The 22,729-nt window shown below is 33.4% G+C and overlaps 2 long non-coding RNA genes and 3 other non-coding genes across 16 annotated transcripts; 1 reads left to right on the forward strand and 4 right to left on the reverse strand.

The window, feature by feature from the left end:
• The first annotated feature begins 138 nt into the window (after positions 1-138).
• On the forward strand, positions 139-11,322 carry LOC141695199 (uncharacterized). Of its 12 annotated transcripts, none has more exons than XR_012564352.1 (8): positions 139-292; positions 3,239-3,466; positions 3,821-4,108; positions 5,103-5,301; positions 6,043-6,275; positions 8,067-8,399; positions 9,537-9,766; positions 10,903-11,322. It is a non-coding gene; the product is annotated as an uncharacterized LOC141695199 (long non-coding RNA). The 12 variants fall into 12 exon arrangements; XR_012564357.1 differs by having other exon boundaries at positions 4,061-4,108; XR_012564348.1 differs by having other exon boundaries at positions 3,146-3,466; positions 3,821-5,301.
• Positions 6,393-7,548, reverse strand: LOC141695204 (uncharacterized). Its single transcript, XR_012564372.1, has 2 exons — positions 7,338-7,548; positions 6,393-7,253 (listed from the first exon to the last, which is right to left on the reverse strand). It is a non-coding gene; the product is annotated as an uncharacterized LOC141695204 (long non-coding RNA).
• Positions 6,548-6,663, reverse strand: LOC141698757 (U5 spliceosomal RNA). The gene has a single exon (XR_012565260.1). It is a non-coding gene; the product is annotated as a U5 spliceosomal RNA (small nuclear RNA).
• Positions 7,364-7,559, reverse strand: LOC141699278 (U2 spliceosomal RNA). Its single transcript, XR_012565752.1, has one exon. It is a non-coding gene; the product is annotated as a U2 spliceosomal RNA (small nuclear RNA).
• Positions 10,113-10,215, reverse strand: LOC141698826 (U6 spliceosomal RNA). Its single transcript, XR_012565326.1, has one exon. It is a non-coding gene; the product is annotated as a U6 spliceosomal RNA (small nuclear RNA).
• Positions 11,323-22,729: the final 11,407 nt, after the last annotated feature.

Below are 22,729 nucleotides of genomic sequence, written 5' to 3' on the forward strand. Positions count from 1 at the left end.
AATTTTAAATAAATTAAATATTAACCGGGCATCGGACCGGGACTAAACTACAAAAAATTTATTTACTTAAAAATTAATGATGCTAAACAGTTAACAAAGTGAAAAATAGTTAATGTATTTGAAAATTAGTGGGTAGAAAATCATGGCAAACAAATGGCGTATATGTCATAAAGTACTGGAGTACTGTTGGTGCCGGGCAGAAACGAAGCGTACGCTACTTTTTGCACGAGTTCCAAGGAGATAGCTCTCCGATCATCATCCGGCGATTTTGAAGCTTTTCCTTTTATCTCCGGTTAGTAAACTCTTCTCTTATTCTTGGTCGCTGTGTTTGTTCTCTTGTTTTTTGTATTAGACATGCATGTGTATGTGTCATGTGTTGGTGGGTGTGCACAGAGAGATAGATAGATAAATAGATAGAGAGAGAGAGGAGAGGGAGAGAGAGAAGAGAGAGAGAGAGTGAGAGGAGAGAGAGAGAAGAAAGAGAGAAGAGAGAGAGAGAGAGAGAGAGGGATGGAGAGGGAGAGCGAGAGCGAAAGGGAGAGGGAGAGAGGGAGGGAGAGAGAGATAGATTTATTTTGTACTTGCACATATATGTATTGAATACTACTTTCTCTTACTAATTATATGTTAAAAGTATGGGTTTAATGTTCTAATTACTTCTTTTTACATCTAGATTTATGTATTATTGAAAGATTTAGGAGATCTGTGGGGATTAATTTTTTATTTTTTTTGAAGAAATCTCTGTGGCTAATTGATGGCATAAAAAATTAGATTAGCTCGTGTGAGACGAACTTTAGGTTTTTATTTTGTATGAGCATATTTTGTGTATGTGTGTGTGTTGAACTACGAACTTTAGTGTAAGTGACTGCTTTTTGACATATGTTTAACAGTTTAAAGCGGCTTGAATTGGTCTACATGTATTTTGTCAAGAAAAATCTATGGTGACTTGAATCTGGTGAACTTAACTTTTTGTTGCACTTGTAGCTTAATCTAGGTAAACGTCACCAGCTAAGTCGAATCCTTAAGTTGGTGAACATTGTTGGACGTCATTATTAAAAACAGATAAAACAATCCAGTCTCCTTTTTTTATTCTTTCAAAATTGGTGAAATTTGTTAGGCACGTAATTATTAACACAGTGTAAGGGTGTCTTTGGTTTTAAGTCCTGAAAAAACAGATAAAAAATCCTTCCTCACCTTTTTTTTTCCTTTCAAAATTGGGGAAATTTGTTAGACACGTCATTATTAACACAATGTAAGGGTGTCTTTGGTTTAAGTCATGAAAAAACAGATAAAAAATCCTTCCTCGCCTTTTTTTTTCCTTTCAAAATTGGGGAAATTTGTTAGACACGCCATTATTAACACAATGTAAGGGTGTCTTTGGTTTTAAGTCATGAAATCCAGTACGCTAGAACTACGTGTCCAAGTAACGGACACATCTACATTTTGAAAAACACACATGTTTTTAGCCTAAAATAGGTGTCCAGGTCCGAGTGTCCATTTCCGAGTGTCGAGTGTCCGACACGGGTACTCGAAGGTAAAATGAAGAGTCCGAGTAACATAGATTAACACAATGTAAGGGTGTCTTCGGTTTTAAGTCATGGAAACCAGACATAAAAATCCTGCCACTCTTCCTTCCACCGACAGGAGAGGGAAGTGTTCGCTGCTCTGTGAAGCCAGCCTAGCGCAGTGCCATCCTCTGTGTATGTGTGTGTGTTGAACTACGAACTTTAGTGTAAGTGACTGCTTTTTGACATATGTTTAACAGTTTAAAGCGGCTTGAATTGGTCTACATGTATTTTTGTCAAGAAAAATCTATGGTGACTTGAATCTGGTGGACTTAACTTTTTGTTGCACTTGTAGCTTAATCTAGGTAAACGTCACCAGCTAAGTCGAATCCTTAAGTTGGTGAACATTGTTGGACATGTCATTATTAAAAACAGATAAAACAATCCAGTCTCCTTTTTTTATTCTTTCAAAATTGGTGAAATTTGTTAGGCACGTAATTATTAACACAGTGTAAGGGTGTCTTTGGTTTTAAGTCCTGAAAAAACAGATAAAAAATCCTTCCTCACCTTTTTTTTTCCTTTCAAAATTGGGGAAATTTGTTAGACACGTCATTATTAACACAATGTAAGGGTGTCTTTGGTTTAAGTCATGAAAAAACAGATAAAAAATCCTTCCTCACCTTTTTTTTTCCTTTCAAAATTGGGGAAATTTGTTAGACACGCCATTATTAACACAATGTAAGGGTGTCTTTGGTTTTAAGTCATGAAATCCAGTACGCTAGAACTACGTGTCCAAGTAACGGACACGTCTACATTTTGAAAAACACACATGTTTTTAGCCTAAAATAGGTGTCCAGGTCCGAGTGTCCATTTCCGAGTGTCGAGTGTCCGACACGGGTACTCGAAGGTAAAATGAAGAGGACACGTCTACATTTTGAAAAACACACATGTTTTTAGCCTAAAATAGGTGTCCAGGTCCGAGTGTCGATTTCCGACACGGGTACTCGAAGGTAAAATGAAGAGTCCGAGTAACATATAACACAATGTAAGTGTGTCTTGGGTTTTAAGTCATGGAAACCAGACATAAAAATCCTGACACTCTTCTGCCGTCCTCTTTAGGGACCAGGAACTCCATTCACCCCAAACAGGCCCAACCTTCTGGAAGAATTCAACCTCCAACCAACTTATAGCTCCCACTTGGGTTACAGGCCTGCACTACAAGACCCAGCTGAAAGTTTAACCCTTTCACTACAAGTATAAACAAACACAGGCTCTATTCCCTAGACAATGTGGTGGAAACTTTGCTTTCTTTTGTTTTTCGTTTCCGAGTTTAGTATTCTATAACATACCACACTTAATTAAAAACATTGATTTAAACTAACCTGTTAAAATTTTCAATTTCTTACTTTACATTAATTTGTTTTTTTAAAATACAAATGAGTAGCTGGTTTTGGTTTCAGCATTTTAAATAGGAATTTTGTTTCAAATTCTCGACTAGCTAATCACCAAGTATTTCTTTCCCACGATTGCAAGTAAAGTTACCTGTTTGCTTGCAGTTGACATGTTATGTAGTATATGCAAAGTGCAAATTATGGTATTGATTTTGCATACTCTAACATCTAATATTTTAATTTCAATAGATGATTTATAAAACCTACTGAAATCGTATTGCTCCTGTGCTTCATTGACGATTAGACTTGCAACTAACAATGTCAGTCTTGTGTGGATGATAGAAGAAAGTCAAAACCTTCACCACTGTATGCAATAATGGTCTGGATGGATGCCAAATAAGCTGAGTGTCACAATGCACTTCTCATTACAATGTTCTTGTTCAATCTGCTGCTTTTTTGGAGTTGTGACTGGAACAAGTAACGTAGAGAGAAATAACAGATACATTTGCAAGGCATCCAGAAAATGGTTCCTGCCCCCAAGGAGTAGAATCATCTGCCCCTCCAAAGTAGGTAAAGAAATCACCATTTAACCCTCTTGTTCTTTGGCTTATGGTGTGCAATAGTGACCTATAGTATTGAAAATACAAGTTAAATACATAATGTTATAATGTTCTATCTATTGCTCGTAATTTTGCTGATAAAAATTAAAGAGTAGGAGAATAATCTGATAGTAAAAATATATCTTGGGATTATTCGTGCACATAAACTATCGACACTGTAATTAGATGATTGAAGATTCTTTATGATTGTAATTAATAGATGTGTATAAAGCTTTAGCTTACTGTTTCTTTTGATATATCTAATGTTGATATACTGTCCAAGTGTTCTTTCTGGTTGACTCGGGGTGTTTTATAAATGTTAAAGCCTTAGCCTCCATGGTCAAGAGCTCAAGATTTCGATCTCAATGGACATCCTGCAATTCTCGGTGAATTTTTCCGTTTTAAAACCATCCAAATTGTGTGTATATGTAATTTATATTAACAGATATTGAGGGAAATTACTCGGAATTTTTCAGTCACGTGCTTCAAGTAGATATATCTTGTATTACAACTATAGTTTAACCACATAGAATTGGAGGACACTTTTTTGAACTACAACTTGCAGGGGTGCGGGAAAGCTGGCCACCATGTCACAGATACGGGTAGACCTTAGGTAAGCACCCCTCGTATGTGCAACGGAGGTCACCAACCTAGGCAATTGGCCTTCATCATGTTTGTTGATCTGTATTCGACGAGGGAACATTGATTGCAAGAAAGTGTTATATGCAACTCCTACTGTACAAAGTAGTATATCCTTGATTGTTTTAAACTGATTTCAACTAAAAGACTTATTTTATCTACTAAGGTGTAGTTTGCTTGTGCTTATTACTGTGAATCATAACCGACTTACAAACTGAAATTTAGATGTGTGTGCGCGATAAATTAAAGTAACTTACTAAGTCGGTTACAAGTTGAATTCAGGAAGTAGCTGTTAGATACTGAATGTCAGTCTACTAAATTTTTCTCTTCTCTACGAAAACTCGTATTAGGTTTTGTTTTTTTAACGTTTTTTATGCAGTTATGCAGCTTAAGTTAGAATCGTTAGTAGATTCTTTTCTAAAAGTACAATTACCAGCTTATAAGCTGCGCGATGCACGGGTTTCTTTTCAGTATTTACCAAATTTTTTATCTCTGTCTTGATAAATTTTTATTATTTTGTTTTAAATATTTTGATAGTTTACTATATTACAATTGGTGTAAGTGATTTATATTGGTTCTAATTGTGTACTTGTAGGATTGTAATATTAGTAATAGATTATTCATGTGAAAGTAAACTATTCGTGTGCAACAAGGACCTAAGTTATTGATAATACGAAGCTTAATACTTCATGCAATATTCTTGTTTGCAATGTTTGGGCAACTGCTCCGATATATTCTCTGATAAAAATTAAAGAGCAGGAAGAAAAACGAGAAAGCATGAATAAATTAAGTATAAAGAATTTTGAATCATAGGTAATTTTTTTTTCAGTCGTAAAGGAATCACATGGTTTTGAAGTTCTGTAAATTTTTAAAACTGCACAAATGCTGTGAAACTTGATCGTTTTAGCGATAATCTGTGTAATGCTTCTGAGAACTACTAACGCGAGTATTCTTTCTGGTTGACTCAGTGTGTTCAATATACATCCGAGCCTTAACTCTCCATGCTCTAGATTTTGGTTTCAATGGACAACATGTAATTCTCGGTGGACTGTTTCTACCTTTTGGAAGTTTATAGGAAGACAATTAAAATACACAAAGGCGTGATGATGGGCTGGTTCAAAGAAGCAGTACTGCAAGGTACTCGGAAATTTCTGATTCCTTGGTCAGGTGAAGCATGAGATGGTAACTTATATTTATGTGATTTAATTACTTTTATCTTATATCATCTTTGCATATCAATCCAGTTTATGTGATTTATTACGAGAAGAAGAGAGGTTGTGTGTGTGTGCGTGTTCTGAAGAACATTAAGATTTTAAAAATGTGATGCTTTTATAACCTCGTATATAATGTTACATCCTATATTGGGGAGAGTAGAATGGTAATTATACTTGGATAAATCAAATTTGCATCTTAAATGTTTAGCACATGCAAAGATAAGGAGGGTTTAATGCAGAAAACCAAAGTAAATTTAGGTAAATAAAATTTTGAAAAAATTGACAGCTAGAGGTGTCTCGAACTGCAAGGGGAAAGCCTCTAAACCACAACATTAGGGAACAGTACGTGCAGATGGGTATAATATTTCTCTGAGCAAAGAACTCCTACCTAAATCTCCCTGATTGGATGCATCCATCCCACCTTACGGCCCAAACCAGGAAATGCTAGAGAGCTAGCCAGTGGAAATCTAAACTAATACTGTGTAATAGATAGAAGTTGTCCATAATCATGCAAAATAGTTACAATAATGACTGTGTCAACTTCATAATTTATAGACCATTGTGAAATATATTATATACGTTGTAACCGAGTAATCTTTTAAAAAAGTTTTTGGTTTTTATTTAAAGAATTGTATTGAAGCTTGGTTTTTTTTAACGAGCATGAGTGTAATACTTCTGATTGTATATTTCTCAGTCTCAAGCACAACTGCCGATCAATGTTTTCTTTCTCGTTGACTTGACATGTTCTATAAATGTTTTGCCTTGGCGTCCATGGTCAAGATTCCGATCTGAAAGGTTGCGATTCTCGGTGAACAATCCATTTTCAGTCTTTGACCTTTTCGAAGTAGGAGACGAAGGCAAATAAAATCGACAAAGGAATGAGGATGGGCTGGTTCGAAGAAGTGGGACGCTGGTTCGCGTAACATGGTAACTTACATATTTATGCAATCTAAACGTTTACATAGCAATTTGTTGTTCCAAGTTAATGTCATTTTCACCAAAAAACAAGGGTTAGCTAGGGAGAGTGATATTAGTCTAAACCCCGATAAAAAGTAAAAATCGGTTACTAATTTTGCAAAAAGAAAGTTAAAAAAATTTGGACCATTTCTCGATTTGTTGTTGGAGAGACTTGGACCGTAGGGGACAATTCCGTTCATTTGAATAAAATTTAAGTAAAAATTAGACTAGAACTGTAGGGGATAATTCCACTGGAATCTCCCTCCAAAAATGATCGTATGCCATTATAAGTAGCGAGCACACGGTATTCTTTAGTAAAAGGCGAAAGAATAGTTCGCTTTGTGCTCTCTACATGGCTGCGTGAGATGTGTTGGGAATTAGTGCCCCTTTATATTGCTGCGGGAGGAGCATGGTTGCTTGAACTTTTCTATATGGGTCTGTTTGGGCACTAAAATATGACCCGGCTTGCTATTGAGAATTCTGCTCCCTTTTGTTTTGTTTTCCCTGCAAATCTGAAAAACAAATCAGCCTTTTGTCAGAGCTTTTGGGTAAATCACAGTGAAACCGTCACCTTGACGAATCCGTTGCTGGAATTTTACGTCATGTCCTTGCCTCATAGGTGAGCAGGGTGTGAGTACAAGAAGTTACACGAAGTTACACTACCTTGGAAACACTTCATATAGTCCCCGGAGGCACTCCTAGGACTCATCCGATGCATTTCCCCAAGGAACGACCATGACTTTTTTGCCAATTTTCCACGATAAAAAATCCGATTTATGTTTTGGAAAAGAGGACCATAGATATTTTGATTATTTCTGTTTTGCCATGTGGCACTGGAAATGAATTAGATAACAAATTTCCTCAATTGTGCTTACTTCCATAAGCCATACTGAAAATTCTGCTCTTGCAGTCATTTCAAATCTTTGATATTTTCCTGTTGCTTCTCTGCTGATATATTGGAGAGGAATTTACCAGAAATGTTTTGAATAAAATTTACCATTAACCATTAGGAATAAAATTTGCAATAATAACCTGAAATGTTTTGAATAAATGATTTGGTGGGGTGCGCCAGGCCCGAGCAATAGTGCAACACTTGGGCGACACGTGAAGACCCCAATAGCAAGCTATTGTGATGGACCTTCCCCCTTAAAAAATTAATTTAATATCGTGTGGACCGATGGCCCACATATCAGATATTAAACTGATAAGAACAGATACTACACTTGATCTTAGCCAAAAGGCCGAGAAAGGTATGACTTTATTCTGTGTGTAATTCTGTATTTATACATCAGTCCTTATGCCTCTTCCAAATTTATCCCAATGTGGTACCAAGGTCTTTGACTTTGACAATACATACACACGGCTTGCCAGCCATATTTATGAAATCACTTGGAATTAGTCCGAGTGGAAACAAATCTTCTGACTATGGTGAACTTTTTATTTGGTACAGAGCATACACAAATACCCAAATGAATGAGATATTACAAGAGACGACTAGAACACATCTCGACTAAAATGGCGAACTATATTTGACAGTTCCTTGGCGTTTGTAGAATTTTTTTCGTTTTCAACCCATCCAAATTGTGTGTATGTGTAATTTAATCTTAACAGATATCAAGGGAAAATACTCGGAATTTCAGTCACGTGCTTCAAGTATATATATATATATATATATATATATATATATATATATATATTGTAGTACAGCTATAGTTTAATCACATAGGATTGGAGGACACTATTTTGAACTACAACTTGCAGGGGTGCGGGAACGCGGGCCACCATGTCACAGATTATGATTTTGGCTCCACTTGACTGTTTTAGCGATAATCTGTGTAATGCTTCTGAGAACTATTAATGCGAGTATTCTTTCTGGTTGACTCAGTGTGTTCAATAATCCGAGCCTTAACTCTCCATGCTCTAAATTTTGGTTTCAATGGACAACATGTAATTCTCGGTGAACTGTTTCTACCTTTTGAAAGTTTAGACGAAGACAAGTAAAATACACAAAGGCGTGATGATGGGCTGGTTCAAAGAAGCAGTACTGCAGTACTCGGAAATTTCTGATTCCTTGGTCAGCTGAAGCATGAGATGGTAACTTATATTTATGCGATTTAATTACTTTTATCTTATATCATCTTTGCATATCAATCCAGTTTATGTGATTTATTACGAGAAGAAGAGAGGTTGTGTGTGTGTGCGTGTTCTGGAGAACATTAAGATTTTAAAAATGTGATGCTTTTATAACCTCGTATAAAATGTTACATCCTATGTTGGGGAGAGTAGAATGGTAATTATACCTGGATGGATCAAATTTGCATCTTAAATGTTTAGCACATGCAAAGATAAGAAGGGTTTAAGGCAGAAAACCAAAGTAAATTTAGGTAAATAAAGTTTTGAAACAGTGCATCGTGGGAGAATTGACAGCTAGAGGCGTCTCGAACTGCAAGGGGAAAGCCTTTAAACTACAATATTAGGGAACAATACGTGCAGATGGGTATAATATCTCTCTGAGCAAAGAACTCCTACCTAAATCTCCCTGATTGGATGCATCCATCCCACCTTACGGCCCAAACTTGGAAATGCTAGAGAGCTAGCCAGTGGAAATCTAAACTAATACTGTGTAATAGATAGGAGTCCATAATCATGCAAAATAGTTACAATAATGATTGCGTCAACTTCATTATTTATGGACCATTATCCAATCAAAACAAGCTAAAGTTATAAAATTTTGTTTTTATTGGGTACCCTTGTGTGCCCTTGTGTGCCCGCCATAGAAAAACCGTAGATTAAACATATGAAGTATGTAAGAAGTCTTCTGAAATCCTGTAGATGTGCCAAACAGAAATAGACCGTTCTCTACTTTTTGCACGTTTTTCTAGGTGATTAAAAAAATGAAACGCAAGTATCTGATCATCTTCCTGAGATTCTGAAACTCTTGTCATCTATGGTTAGGAAACACTTTTGTATTCTCTTCGTGCTGTTTATTGAATTGGTCTTATGACGTGCAACACTGACCTATGTTATTGTTAATACAAGTGTAATTCTTCATCGTAAGAATATTCCTCGGGAATTCTTGTTATAGTGGAAAAATGGGTTCTTGAGTTTTTTATTCTTAGAATGAAAAAATGTTGGAAAGGTTGATGGTTTAAGCAATCATTTGTGTTATGCTTCTTATTATATAGTTCTTGAGCAATCTACTCTATCAAGTGTTCTTTTTGGTTGACTCAGTGCACTCAATATATGTCAAAGTCATGCTCAAGATTTTGGTCTCTCAATGGACAACCTGGAGCTCTCAGTGAATTGTCAATCTTCAATCTTCTTCTTCTTCCTTTTAGAAGTTGATACGAAGACAAATAAAAAAGACGAAGAGAATGGGGATGGGCTGGTTCCAAATGGTAATTGGATTATTTTTGGAAGTCAGTCAAGACTATAACAAATAGAAGAGACCAGAGAAACAGGTATTGAAATTAATCTTAAATTGCTGCTTCTATTATCAAGTGAAGTATGAGAGGGTAACTTGGATTTATGCAAATTAAGTGTTTTTCATCTTACATCTTGTTTAGATTATGAGTCAGTTGCTCCAAGACCCAAGTTTAAGTGATTTTAACCGAAAAACAAGGGTCGGCTAGACAGAGTGTGCGTGCAGTGCTCTCCAAAGATAGCCAACTCAGTCTAATCTGTAAAAAAATGATTGCCAATTAATCGAAAACGGGGATTAAATAGTAAGAGTGTCTGTTGATCCCCGCCAAAGACGGTCACAACTTATAGTTTAATCCTAAAAAATATTGATTGCTAAATTGGCAAAAAAATTTGGACCATTTCTCGATTTGTGCGTGTCATCCTTGCGCAGGGGCCATGCTAATCTTCTCTGTATCGTTCCAATTTTATCGGATGTCCCCGAAGGGACAAATTGATGACCTTCAACTGGGTTATATGTCGATACTAGTGCAACTTACATTAGCCAATGTGGGTCATTATTTGAACTTCTAACACAAATCAGAGTAAAGTGATGCCATAACTCCCAAGTCCAAAATTGTGCTCTAATATCAACCTTTACATTCACAACTTGTCCACCATATTTTTTAGTTTATCATAAATTTTGTTTGGTTAGTTTTTTTATATAATCTAACCATCCTTTAGTAGCATCTAGGCCCCCATATATAAGACATATATTACTACTACATAATATAATATAACAGCGAAGCTAATGAGTGTAACAATATTGAAATAAACTGGGAACCAAACACCTTAATTAAAATGTAAAACAAATGCAAACAAGACCTTGCTGAGTTTATCTGACAAAAAAAGTCTTTGCTGAGTTTAGGTTATTCGTTTTTTTTAACCATCCTTATTATGTGTACAGTAATCATTTGCAATGTAAGAGTGATTTATTCTATAAACTTTTAGGAAATAGAATTCTGTTATTCTAATCTTAGAAACACAGGACTTTATACTAAAACGAGGTTTTATAAGCTAAAGACTATATACATCACAGCAGAAATGAGTCTGCAGAAGTGAATTGTCACTTTTTATATGAGAGAATTGTCTCATAATTGATAGAAGTGAATTGTTTTTTTTTGGACTTGCACAACAGATTTTTAATAGCAACAAATTTCTTTTTTATGTGGATTCTGCATCTTGTTGTCAATTTTGTCCCCTTCAAAATACGTCGTGATTGCTTGATAAGCGAATATGGACCTGATCTTGGAATAGTTCAAGCTCTTTGTTACCAACAGTTTGTGTAATGCTGAACCAGGGCGACAATGGGATTTGTATACAGGTAGATGGCAATTCCTCAACTCTTCAAATTTTTAGCATAGTTCTTGTAGTCTCACTGGGCGGCAATTCCTTGAGTTTTCATATTTTTAGCATAGTTCTTGTAGTCTCACTGGGCCTCATATTGTACATCTTAAAATGATGCTCGGTAGCATTACGCCCACCTTTGTTTGTGCAGGCATATAAAATGCAATATTGTGAGTGCCGTTGTTTATGTTACTCTCTTCGTTTCACAATACGTCCTATTTGGAAGAAAGTTTTGTTTCAATTTAGTCGTCTCTATTTAAGTTTATATTTTCAACATTAACTCTATTTCACATTTCTCTAATTTATATTTTCAAGATAAATCATATTTAAAATATTATATTCAAATTAATTATAATATGTTCACTTTTCTCAATGTGCATGGTTTTTTTGAAAGTGTTTGTATGTTGAAACTGATGGAGTAGCCTATAAGGGTCAAAATGATCTAGTTAAGACAATAAATAGTAGTGTGAGCTGTGAGGTATCATTGAATTGGGATTTTTAGTTGAAGCAGATCTTTTTATATAAAATGTGTATGAATTTTTAAAACCTATTTATTCTTGCACATCAAGGGCGTAGTAGAATGAATAGGTTTCCTAAGGAGGCGCTGATATGTTACTCCTACTCTTTTGTTAAGGTTCGACAATGTCTAATCTTTTGACCAAACTGTGAATACTTAAAACAATTTAAAATTAAATCTAATTCAACTTATAATTCAAAATAAATATGGGAGAAAAAGAAAAGAACTAAATAAATAAAAGTAAAAACAGTTTGTCTAGTGTGCACATTGACACATGCTAAGAAAATGTGATTGATGAGTTGTAAAAATTTTATTGGTGGAAATTTGTGTAATTATTAATGAGGTATTCATCAATATTTTGTGAATATTTCATCAGACTATTCTTAGCATGGGCACATACTAGAATCCTTTACAAAAAAAGTAAAAAAGATGTCTAATTTTATAATTCTTTACGAAATTATTTTTAAAGTTGGTTTTATTTCTAAAATCCTTTACAAAATTATATCTAAAATCCTTTACAGAAAACTAGAATAGTCAAATTTGATAAAAACTAAAGTGATAATATCTCCTGATAAAAAAACTCACTCGCCGGGATCAATATTAAAATTTATTAACACCTTTATTGTGATAATTTATTTTTTGCATAAATTTAGTGTACTTCGTTTTTTATACTTGCTTTGGTAGTCAGTTTTAGGTACTTGAACCTATTAATACTATAAACTTCTACTCTTTTTTTTTCTTTTTCATCGTATAGGTGCGTACTGGGTAAACTCTATGGACTCACACAATAGTCTGCAAACCATAAACTTTTACTTAATTAAAATGTATCGTAACAAATTTAATTATATTACGATTATAAATATATTCTAGTTTAAACACATATAACTATATTACTATATAAATTTTAGAAATTATTTATTTAAATTCTATTTCATTTAGTATGATTAATTCAACATTATAATCTTGATTGAAAAATACATTATAATCAATTTTTTTTATAAAAGAAAACCTTAATTTGTATAAATGTAAAATATAATATAATACATATTAAAAGTAATCCCAACATAATTTAGTACAATTAAATTTCATTGATTTTAATAATATAATATAGAAAGAGTAATGCTACATGCACAATATTGAAAAAAAACTTACAAAATTATGTGACGAGATATGATATTTAAATTAGGGCTATTTATGTGAATGTCAATTAGACCTCTCAATGGAGTGAAGATCTGATCCGACCTTCAAGACCATTTTAGCGGATATGGATCGATCTATTAAAAATCTGATTCGGGATTCGATTCGATAAGAAAAATCCGATTATACATGGAGCATATATGAATTTAGACCGATCTGATCCGTTAATAACCCTTTATTTAGAATTTTTATCCTCAGTTTAGACCAATGGTTTTGTACTTCATTCGATCCGGTCTTTAGAATCCAGTCCATTTCTAAATTATACTCTAATTATTTTAACTTTTCATACCTACATACCCTTATCTCAATTCACATAATAGTTTCATTTGGATACATCAAATTTTTTTTTGGCATTGTTAGAATCAAAACTCTACAATTCAATACTATATTTAACTTTTAGTATGTTTCCCATTTATAATAACTTTTGTAATAAGTTACGTTAAAAAAATATACATAAATGAAGCGGATATCCGATTCGAAATTCGTGATCCGTACGGATCCAGATCTGAATCGGCCTATAAAAAATCTGAGGTTGAACTAAATCGAATCTGAAAAAATAAATAGATATGGATATAGGTCGATCCGACCCAAACTCGGTCCATTGACAAGCCTAATTCCAATCAATACCCATTGTGATTTTGCTAAAAAAAATTGTGGATCTTACATTTTCTATATAAAAATGAAATAGATTTTATTTAACCACCTCTCTTGCTATTTTCAGTTTTCACACTTTATCTTCGAACTAAACATTTGACAATAAACTATTCGTCACCTCCTTATTCCTTTCAATCTAGCCCTATACGGCTACATTATATTAGCATCTTTTACTGTTATATATCTACATACACACTTTTTCAAGTGCTAAGCAAACAGGGTTATTAAGAACTAAGAGTTCCCTTTCACTACTCGGTAGAAATGATAATAACTAAACTTATTACTTATATTATATCATACAGAATTACAATACAACACATAATACTACACTGTTTTAAGTGTTTTAGATCATGTACAAGTGTATATATAGGTTTTAGTCGTTAAGGATTAGTTCTTCGCATACATTACTTGCTGAGATTAATATACACACACTACACATACATACACACATATATATATATAGAGAGAGAGAAATCATAATATTTTCAAGATAAAGTCTCAAATCAACTGGTACGTTTGAAGTCAGAGTTGTATTTTATTTACATTTCATCAAATGTAGGTGCGTTTCTCGAAATTTGTGCATGTTAAATTATTTTCATGTAAGCAGTATGAATATCGATAGTTGATACGATGGATTATCGAGGTTTTTGTACTTGTAGATATCTGATTCAATAATATTGCATGAATTTATTGAAGTTCAGTTTACGATGTTGCTATATTGATTATGATTTTTTTATTTTTGTTTAGTACTCCTGGATCTAAACTCTGTTTATTATAATTTGTTCTTTATGATTTAGTGATATTATATTGTTGTTCAAAGTGAGAGTTGTTATTTATTTATTTTGTTTGAATTGAATGGTTTTGACTTGTTGCTTCGATATGAGTTCGAGGTTGAGCATGCTGCGATTAGTGAGATGATTTGAGAGTCATGAAGTTATATGAGGTGTTTTTAATAGCATAACTCATAAGAATAAATCTAAAAGGGGTTAATAAAAGTTTTTAAGTATGGCCGAAGATTAGAGAAAAGTGGTGCTTGAATTGGTCTCAATCAACCACTTGGCTGACATTAAGTGTAGAGTCTCAAGTGTCTGGTTCCACTTTTGCAATAAAGCTAGTTTATCACCACGTTTGAAACGCATATTATTGCTTGAAAGTTTCATGTCCATGATAATTTCTCCTACTTTTTTAGTGATGTTGATAAAACTGTTATTAACTATCTAGCCTATTATTGTGACAGAAATGGAAACAAATGTGACTTTGTTTGGTGCAGCTCTGATGAGCCTCAGTGAGGAGGATTTTTTCAAAATCAAGGTGACCAGTGTGGTTACTACCATGACGCTAATGCTAATGGAGAAATGAATCCAATTGTCACAATTTGAGTAAATAATCCCCAAATTATCACTTTTGGGTATTAAAGCCCAAAGTATCACTTCACCACGTTATATAATGTAGCATTTTTTTAAGACCCTAAAACGTAGTATCGTCTGCCATTTTGTGTTTTATTTTAAAAAAATAAAACCTCACTACAGGTTTTATTACAGAGACGAAGACGAGCGCAAAGTCCATTAGGATTATACACGAACATGCAGAGGAGATACAGAGCTTTAAAATCATTTATGCTTACAATAATCATGAACCTTGAGGTAAATAATTGTGCTTTTGTAATTTTTGAGTTTTTATGTTTTTTATGATTTGATTGCATAAATGGAGTTTGATTAAACTACCCATTGGATTAAATCTGTTTTCGGGTTCTATTTTTGCTTTGAATTTGAAGAACAAATTATATGTTACCTAATTGTATGGGTAGAATTGTGTATCAGAATACATATAGAGAGGTGTTTCCCATTATATCTGCAATTTAGGTAGTAGAATTTCTAGGTTTTGAGGCCAGAAGGTAATGCAGAGATCAGTGTATATAAGCTATGCTAATATATCTGACATTTAGGTAGCATACTGTAGGGTGTATGATTGCAAATAGAAATAACCCGTGGGAGAATTATTGACATCTGGCATAATTAGGATTTGGAATTCCGTGTATGAGTACAAGGAGATCGTAGTTTATAAGCCCAAACCTACTAAACTTTGATTTCTGCTTAATGTCAATGTATCTCTCTGTATACTATACTATACTCTGGTGTAAAAATATGAAGATACATAACTAATAAGGATAATTTACAAACAAGAATAAGAATTGAATCATATACATCTACTAAAAGCAAACTCGCCGAATGAGTCAAGGATGAAGAAATGCCATACGTTAAGAAGGAAACTATGAGTTTGACTGATTGATTTAAGAAATAAAACGTTGCTATAAGAATAACAATATAAAGATGCAGGTCATAACTGGTCATTTGTCATGATATTAGTATTCCTTTAATATAGGTTGTTGAATCTTATTTATCATTACATGACCAAATTTATAGATCTGTAAAGTGTAACATAGTTATCATGTCTTAGAAATATATTTGAATTAAATTATTGACAAACCATTAAATCATAATAGATCCAGTATGATTATACATAATTCTTGTATTGCCTTTTACTCTTATGGTGTTTATATAAGGTCCTAAAACTAATGTCCTCCAACAAGACTATTATTATCTGGTTCCTTTACTTCCCATATTAAATTGTATCCTATTTGTTGATTTGAAGCAAATTCATAATGGAACCGGAAAAGTTTACATATTCATCATCTCACTACATATAGAACAATAGATAGTGAGATGCAAGGTGGATTTCCTTGCTATGGTCTATGTTGACATATAGACACTCCATAGATATAGAACAATGAGAGAGTTATTGTAAATTTGGTTTGTAAGTACGGTCTGGGTAGATTGAGATGTTTGTAAGAAAGATTGTTTCCGATCATTGTAATCTCTACATTGTTACATTTAAATGTGTATGCCCCTTTTAAATTTTAATTTGGTATATTACCCGGAAAATCTAGGAAATTATATGGAGAGCAACAAGTGTTTTGTGATCTTGTAGTTTAGTCTATTTCATTGTACCCAATTTTCAGCTATTCTATTATGACATTGTACTAAAATTCTGTAAATTGATGATCATAATTGTCCATCATTGAAAGAATTAGCTATCGTGTAAACAATGACTGTCAATCCCGTCTAATCTATTTTATGTGTCTACACTACTTTATTGCGTCTTATGCATTGGAATAATATGTTTCTGTGTTTTTTAACTTGTACATATATATGTTTCCAGGATGTGCATCCGGGTCATGTTAACCCTAGCCTTCTTCATCTTCAGGCTTCACATAGATCTTCAGATATTTGGAGGTTAGGTGGCGGTGATATGTTGAACTGTCGGCATAAAAATCCTAATAATCAAGATGATCTTCCACCGCTGGATCTTCGTATGGTCCCTTTACTTCATGCTACTAATTTCTATAGTGTAGCTCGAGTGGCATCTTTACAGCTTGATTGGAGTCTCATATCAGCTCTTGTTGAGAGATGGCGGCCAGAGACACATACATTTCGCTTGCCTATGGGAGATGTCACTATTACTCTACAGGATGTAGGTATTTTTTAGGGCATCTTGTTGATGGTGATGTTGTTATTTCTGATGTCACCCCTGGCCCTGGTATGAGTTGGCGTACTTATGTTGCTGAACTTTTTGGTAAAGATCCCGATCCGAAGAAAGACATGAATGTGTCAAGAGTTCGGTTGACTTTTATTTCTTCATGTGCTCCCCCACATTTACCGCATGATGCAGCAACATATGATATTTGGTTTTCAGACACAAATCAGACAAACAATCATCTATCTATATTATTATATTAAAAACGAAACATTGAAAGTTTGGTTGTAGGTCATCTATCTATCTATCTATCCATCTATATTATTATATTAAAGGCGAAACATTAAAAGTTTGGTTGTCGGTCCTCTGGTCACTCAATCCAGAACTGTCAGATCAAATCATGAGCATAGTTAGGCATAGGTTCGAATCCTAACAGAAACATATAAAATTATAGATTTACAATATATAGTGAAGAAAACAACCGTGCGATCCTAACGACAACATATTAAAATTCTATATTTACAATATATAGTGATGAAAACAACTGTGCATTGCAAGAATTATCATATAAAAGATAAAATATTAAAAGTTTTGGTACGATACTTGTTTTTTGGTAGACGGTGATTTTACCGGATTACCCTTACTTACAAATTTCATATCAATTAAAGTATATCGATATTAATTTATTAAAATTATTACTAATATAGGACAATATTCAGTAAATCCATGCGTACATCAGTTCGGACACTACGAACTCCTCGGGCCTTTGAACAGAACCCTTACGAGAACCTTCTCACTCTCACGTACACAATCACCTAAATGTTAATCTCCCTATTTCAGTTATAATGTAGCACATGATTAACATAAAAATTCCCTTACTCCCTCTGTCTTTTTGTGCAGCTCTTTTTGGTACATGTCTTTTTTAATGATTTTTACGTAATTACGCTTCTATCTATCTATATTATATTTATATTATATGTTACGAGACACTAAACATTAAAAATTTGGTTAATACAGTACTTTGTTTAATCATTTACCTTTACTAAATTATTCCAATTATACTTACTATTAAATTCAACTTCTTTTATAAATCTAATTATATTTTATTATAGAATATGAATACAAATTCTAATCCTATACTTATTATTATATTATAAAAAACCATACATAAAAAATTTGGTTGATACTGTTATTCGTTAGATTACATAATATAAAAGACGAAATATTTGCTATACCTGTTTTTTGGCATACACTGATTTTACCGAATTACCCTATATTTTGAAAATAATTATATAGCCATTATATACATAATTCTCTCTGAAAGAATTAAAACTCATCTATTCTACATATAATAGACGAATCTTTAAAAAATTTTGGTACGGTATCAATTTATTGATACACGCCTATTTTACCTTGAAAACTTCAATTTTATATACTTTTATAAAATTAACAATATTTTTCCGGTTTACCATATACAATGGAATTGTCTTGAATACACGCGAACACACTTGAATTTCGTAATGAATTTATATTTGTATCGTTGTTTACCTTCTTCAAGGAACTAGAAATTCTCTCACGCACACCTCTGCTCTGGAGATTAAGGAAGAACACCAAGAAGAATACGATTCTTTTAATTTTGGCAGATCATATCTCTCAGGATTTATAAAATCTATACTATATTAAATATAATTATTTATAAATAATTTAAAACTGGATCTTATTTTTAAGATTATTATTTTTATTTATTTTAGGAAAAATATATCTATCTCTCAATATTATACTACTTTATAATAGACAAACAATAAAACTTTGGTTAGTCGGTTGTTCGATCGATCAATTCTAATTCTAATTGATATTTAGGTTAACTTCTCGCCAAATTTAAATTCTAATTTATATCGTACTCTATATTATTATAATTGATATTAAAATTATTTTATTTTATAAATATAAATTCTAATTTATTCAGATCTATATTACTCTAATTGATATTGAAGTTTACTTATTCTACTAATTTAATTTTTATTTAAATAAATTTTAAAACAATCTTTATTATAACAAACAGTTTAATAATTTAATCAAACTGTAAAATAGATATTATTTGATATATTTCTCGGTGTAATGGTCTCTATACAACAAAATCTTTTACATTTTTATTCGGCTTAAAAGAAAATTATACTATTTGATTCGGGGTATGTTAGATATATTTGATAATGTCATGATTAATATGATTTATGTTTAGTTTTCAGATCTTACTTAAACAGGATAAATCAGTACTTACTGGAAGTCAGGACTTAAGGATATCAATACTTATATTATCAGAAGATAATCATCAGAAGATGGATATCAGAACTTAAGTACTGAAGGACGTTCAGATAAGGACAGCAGTTGATTAAAGGAAAGAAGATCGAGACACACATAAGAAGAGATATGCATGAAGAAGGAATTTTATGAAGAATAGAATACTTGGAAGAAAAGATATCTGATTGATATATTTTAGGAAGCAGAATTATATTCCATATCAATTAGCGATTATCTTGTAACTGTGTAGTATATGAACACAGACATATGGTTTACACTATAAGTGTTATCCTATACGAGAAGATTATTCATTGTAACCCTAGCAGCTCTCGTGATATTTGTTCATCACTGAGAGGTAACAGTTCCATATTGTAACAGAGTTTATTGTTTCAATAAAGTTTGTTTTCTGTTACTTGAGATATTAAAGTTTGATTTGATTGTACTTTATACTGTATTCACCCCCTCTTCAGTGTGTGTGTGACCTAACAAGTGGTATCAGAGCCTGTCTGTTAACACACAAATAGTTTAAGATCCAAACACAATCATGTCTGACACAAAAACTCCAACTAAGCCTACCAAAACTGAAGAACCTCCAAAGACACAAATTCAAAGTCGATATGAGACCATCAGAGTTCCCATACTGAGACCATCTGAATATGCCATATGGAAGGTGAGGATGACCATGTTTCTGGAAGCTACAGATCCAGAATATCTTGATAGAATCAAGGAAGGACCTCACAAACCAACCAAGCTAGCTGTTGCAGTTGCAGGTGAAGCAGCAAAGACCGTACCAAAGGAGAAGAGTGATTATACTGCTGAAGATATCACATCAATTGCTAAGGATGCTAAGGTACGACACTTACTGCATAGTGTTATTGATAATATAATGTCAAACAGGGTAATTAACTGCAAGACTGCAAAGGAGATATGGGATGCTCTGGAAACAAGATGTCAGGGAACTGATACAATTAAAAAGAACAGGAAGACAATACTCACTCAAGAGTATGAACACTTTGACTCAAAGGCTAATGAGTCATTGACTGATTTATATGATAGATTTGTCAAACTCTTGAATGATTTGTCACTGGTTAATAAAGAGTATGATCTTGAAGATTCAAATCTTAAATTCCTGTTAACTCTTCCTGAATGCTGGGATTTGAAGGCAACAACAATAAGAGACAACTACAATCTTGATGAAACAACTCTTGATGAAATTTATGGAATGCTCAAGACTCAAGAACTTGAGATGGAACAAAGAAGCAAGAGGAAAGGAGGAAAGTCAAGGACAGTTGCTCTTAAGGCTGAAGAAGAATCCCCCAAGGCAGCTACCTCAAGAAAAGACAAGGGTAAAGCTCTTTTCACAAAGTCTGATACTGAGTCATCAAGTTCTGAAAGTGATGATGACTCAGAATCTGAAAGCTTGCCTGAGACTGATGCTGATGAGGAGATGATGAAGCTGTGTGCTCTTATGGTGAAAGGGATCACAAAAATTGCATACAGGAAGTTCAGGAAGGGAAAGAAGTTTTCCAGGAAAGTCACAAATTCTGATAAGAAGAATTTCAGAAGATCTAAGGGCAGAGGAGGAAAGTCTGACAGAGCAGATTATACCAATGTCAAATGCTATAATTATGGTGAGAAAGGCCACATATCTCCTGATTGCAAGAAAGTGAAGAGTGACAAAGGCAAGGCTCTTGTCACAAAGAAGAAAAGTTGGACAGACACCTCAGACTCTGAAAGTGAGGAGAATTATGCTTTGATGGCAAATGCTGATAAAGCAAGTGCTGAAAGCAGTTCTGAAGCTGCTGAATCAAAGGTACCTCAGACTACTTATGCTTTTCATACTGATGATATTAATGAGTTGAGAAGATATCTTAAAACCATGTTTGTTAGTTATAGAGATCAAACTTTAACATGTGAAAGATTAACTTCTGAAAATCTTGCTTTTAAGAAAAGAAATGATTTCTTAGAAAAAGAGTTAGTTATGTTCCATCAAACTCAGAAGGATAGAGATGATGCTTTTTATGTTAGGGATGAAGTGTCAAAAATGAATGAATCTCTAAAAACTGAGTTAGAAACGGAAAGAGAGATTATCAGGACTTGGACTAACTCTGGCAGAACAACTCAAAATTTGCTAAGTAGTGAAAATTGGAAAGAGGGATTAGGTTATGGAGAGGATAAGAATGATAAAGGAACTGTAGAAATTAAGCCTGTTGTTAAGCAAAAACCAAAGTTAAAACCTGTTAAGTTTGTAACTGTAAAGTCTGATAATGAGAAATCAGAAGTTAAAGAGGGATTAACTTCTGACAAACTTAAACAGGAAAAGACAGCTGAAGTAAATATAGGTTTAATGACTAAGAAGCAGCTTAATCATAAGCTGAAAGATGTTAAAAATGCAAACAAGGTAAAATCACCTAGGAAAAATAGGAATGGAAAGGAAGGTGTGAATAAAAGCAATAATTATAAGCCTGTTCCTAAAGCTCCTAGGAAAACGTGTCATAACTGTGGAAGTTCTAACCATCTGGCCTCTTTTTGCAGGAAGAATAAGAACATAAACTCCTTACCTTCAAAGTCAGGAGTTAAGAGTCAGTCTGTTAGATATAAGCCACAAAATCCTTGTTTTCATTGTGGTAGTTTATGGCATTCCATTTATACTTGTAAGGAATATCATAGTTTGTATTATGATTATTATCAAATAAAACCTTCTTTAAAGAAAGTTTCCATTGTTCCTTCTAGTGTAAATTCTGATTCAAAGTCTGATAGTGTAAGTTCTTATAAGAAAATTGTTAACACAAACTCTGATGCTAAATCCGCTGCAAATGTTAACAAAATTGATAAGGCCAAAGGATCCAAGCAAGTCTGGGTCCTTAAAACTAATCATTAGTGGTCTTTGTGATTGCAGGGCAACAGGAAAAACATCCTAGTTCTGGACAATGGATGTTCAGGACATATGACCGTAAATAAAGCCCTGCTATCAGACTTTGTGGAGAAAGTTGGCCCAAGTGTTTCTTATGGAGATGGCAACATTGGAAAAATATTGGGATATGGCAATATCAATCTTGGGAATGTCATCATTAAAGAAGTAGCTCTGGTCTCAGGACTTAAACACAATCTGTTGAGTATAAGTCAAATATGTGACAGAGGTTATCATGTTGATTTTTTTGAAGAACACTGTGAAGTTGTGAGTAAATCTAAAGACAAAGTTGTTCTGAAAGGATATAGGCGTGGTAACATTTATGAAACTAAGCTTTCAACAAGTACTGATAGTTCTGCAATATGTCTGATGAGTAGAGCATCAATTGAAGAAAGCTGGAATTGGCACAAGAAACTCTCTCATTTAAATTTCAACAATATAAATGAATTAGTCAAGAAAGATCTTGTGAGAGGACTGCCAAAGTCAGTATTTGCTCCTGATGGCCTT

This window comes from Apium graveolens, chromosome 11 (genome assembly GCF_009905375.1).
Source record: "Apium graveolens cultivar Ventura chromosome 11, ASM990537v1, whole genome shotgun sequence".
Taxonomy (NCBI): domain Eukaryota; kingdom Viridiplantae; phylum Streptophyta; class Magnoliopsida; order Apiales; family Apiaceae; genus Apium; species Apium graveolens.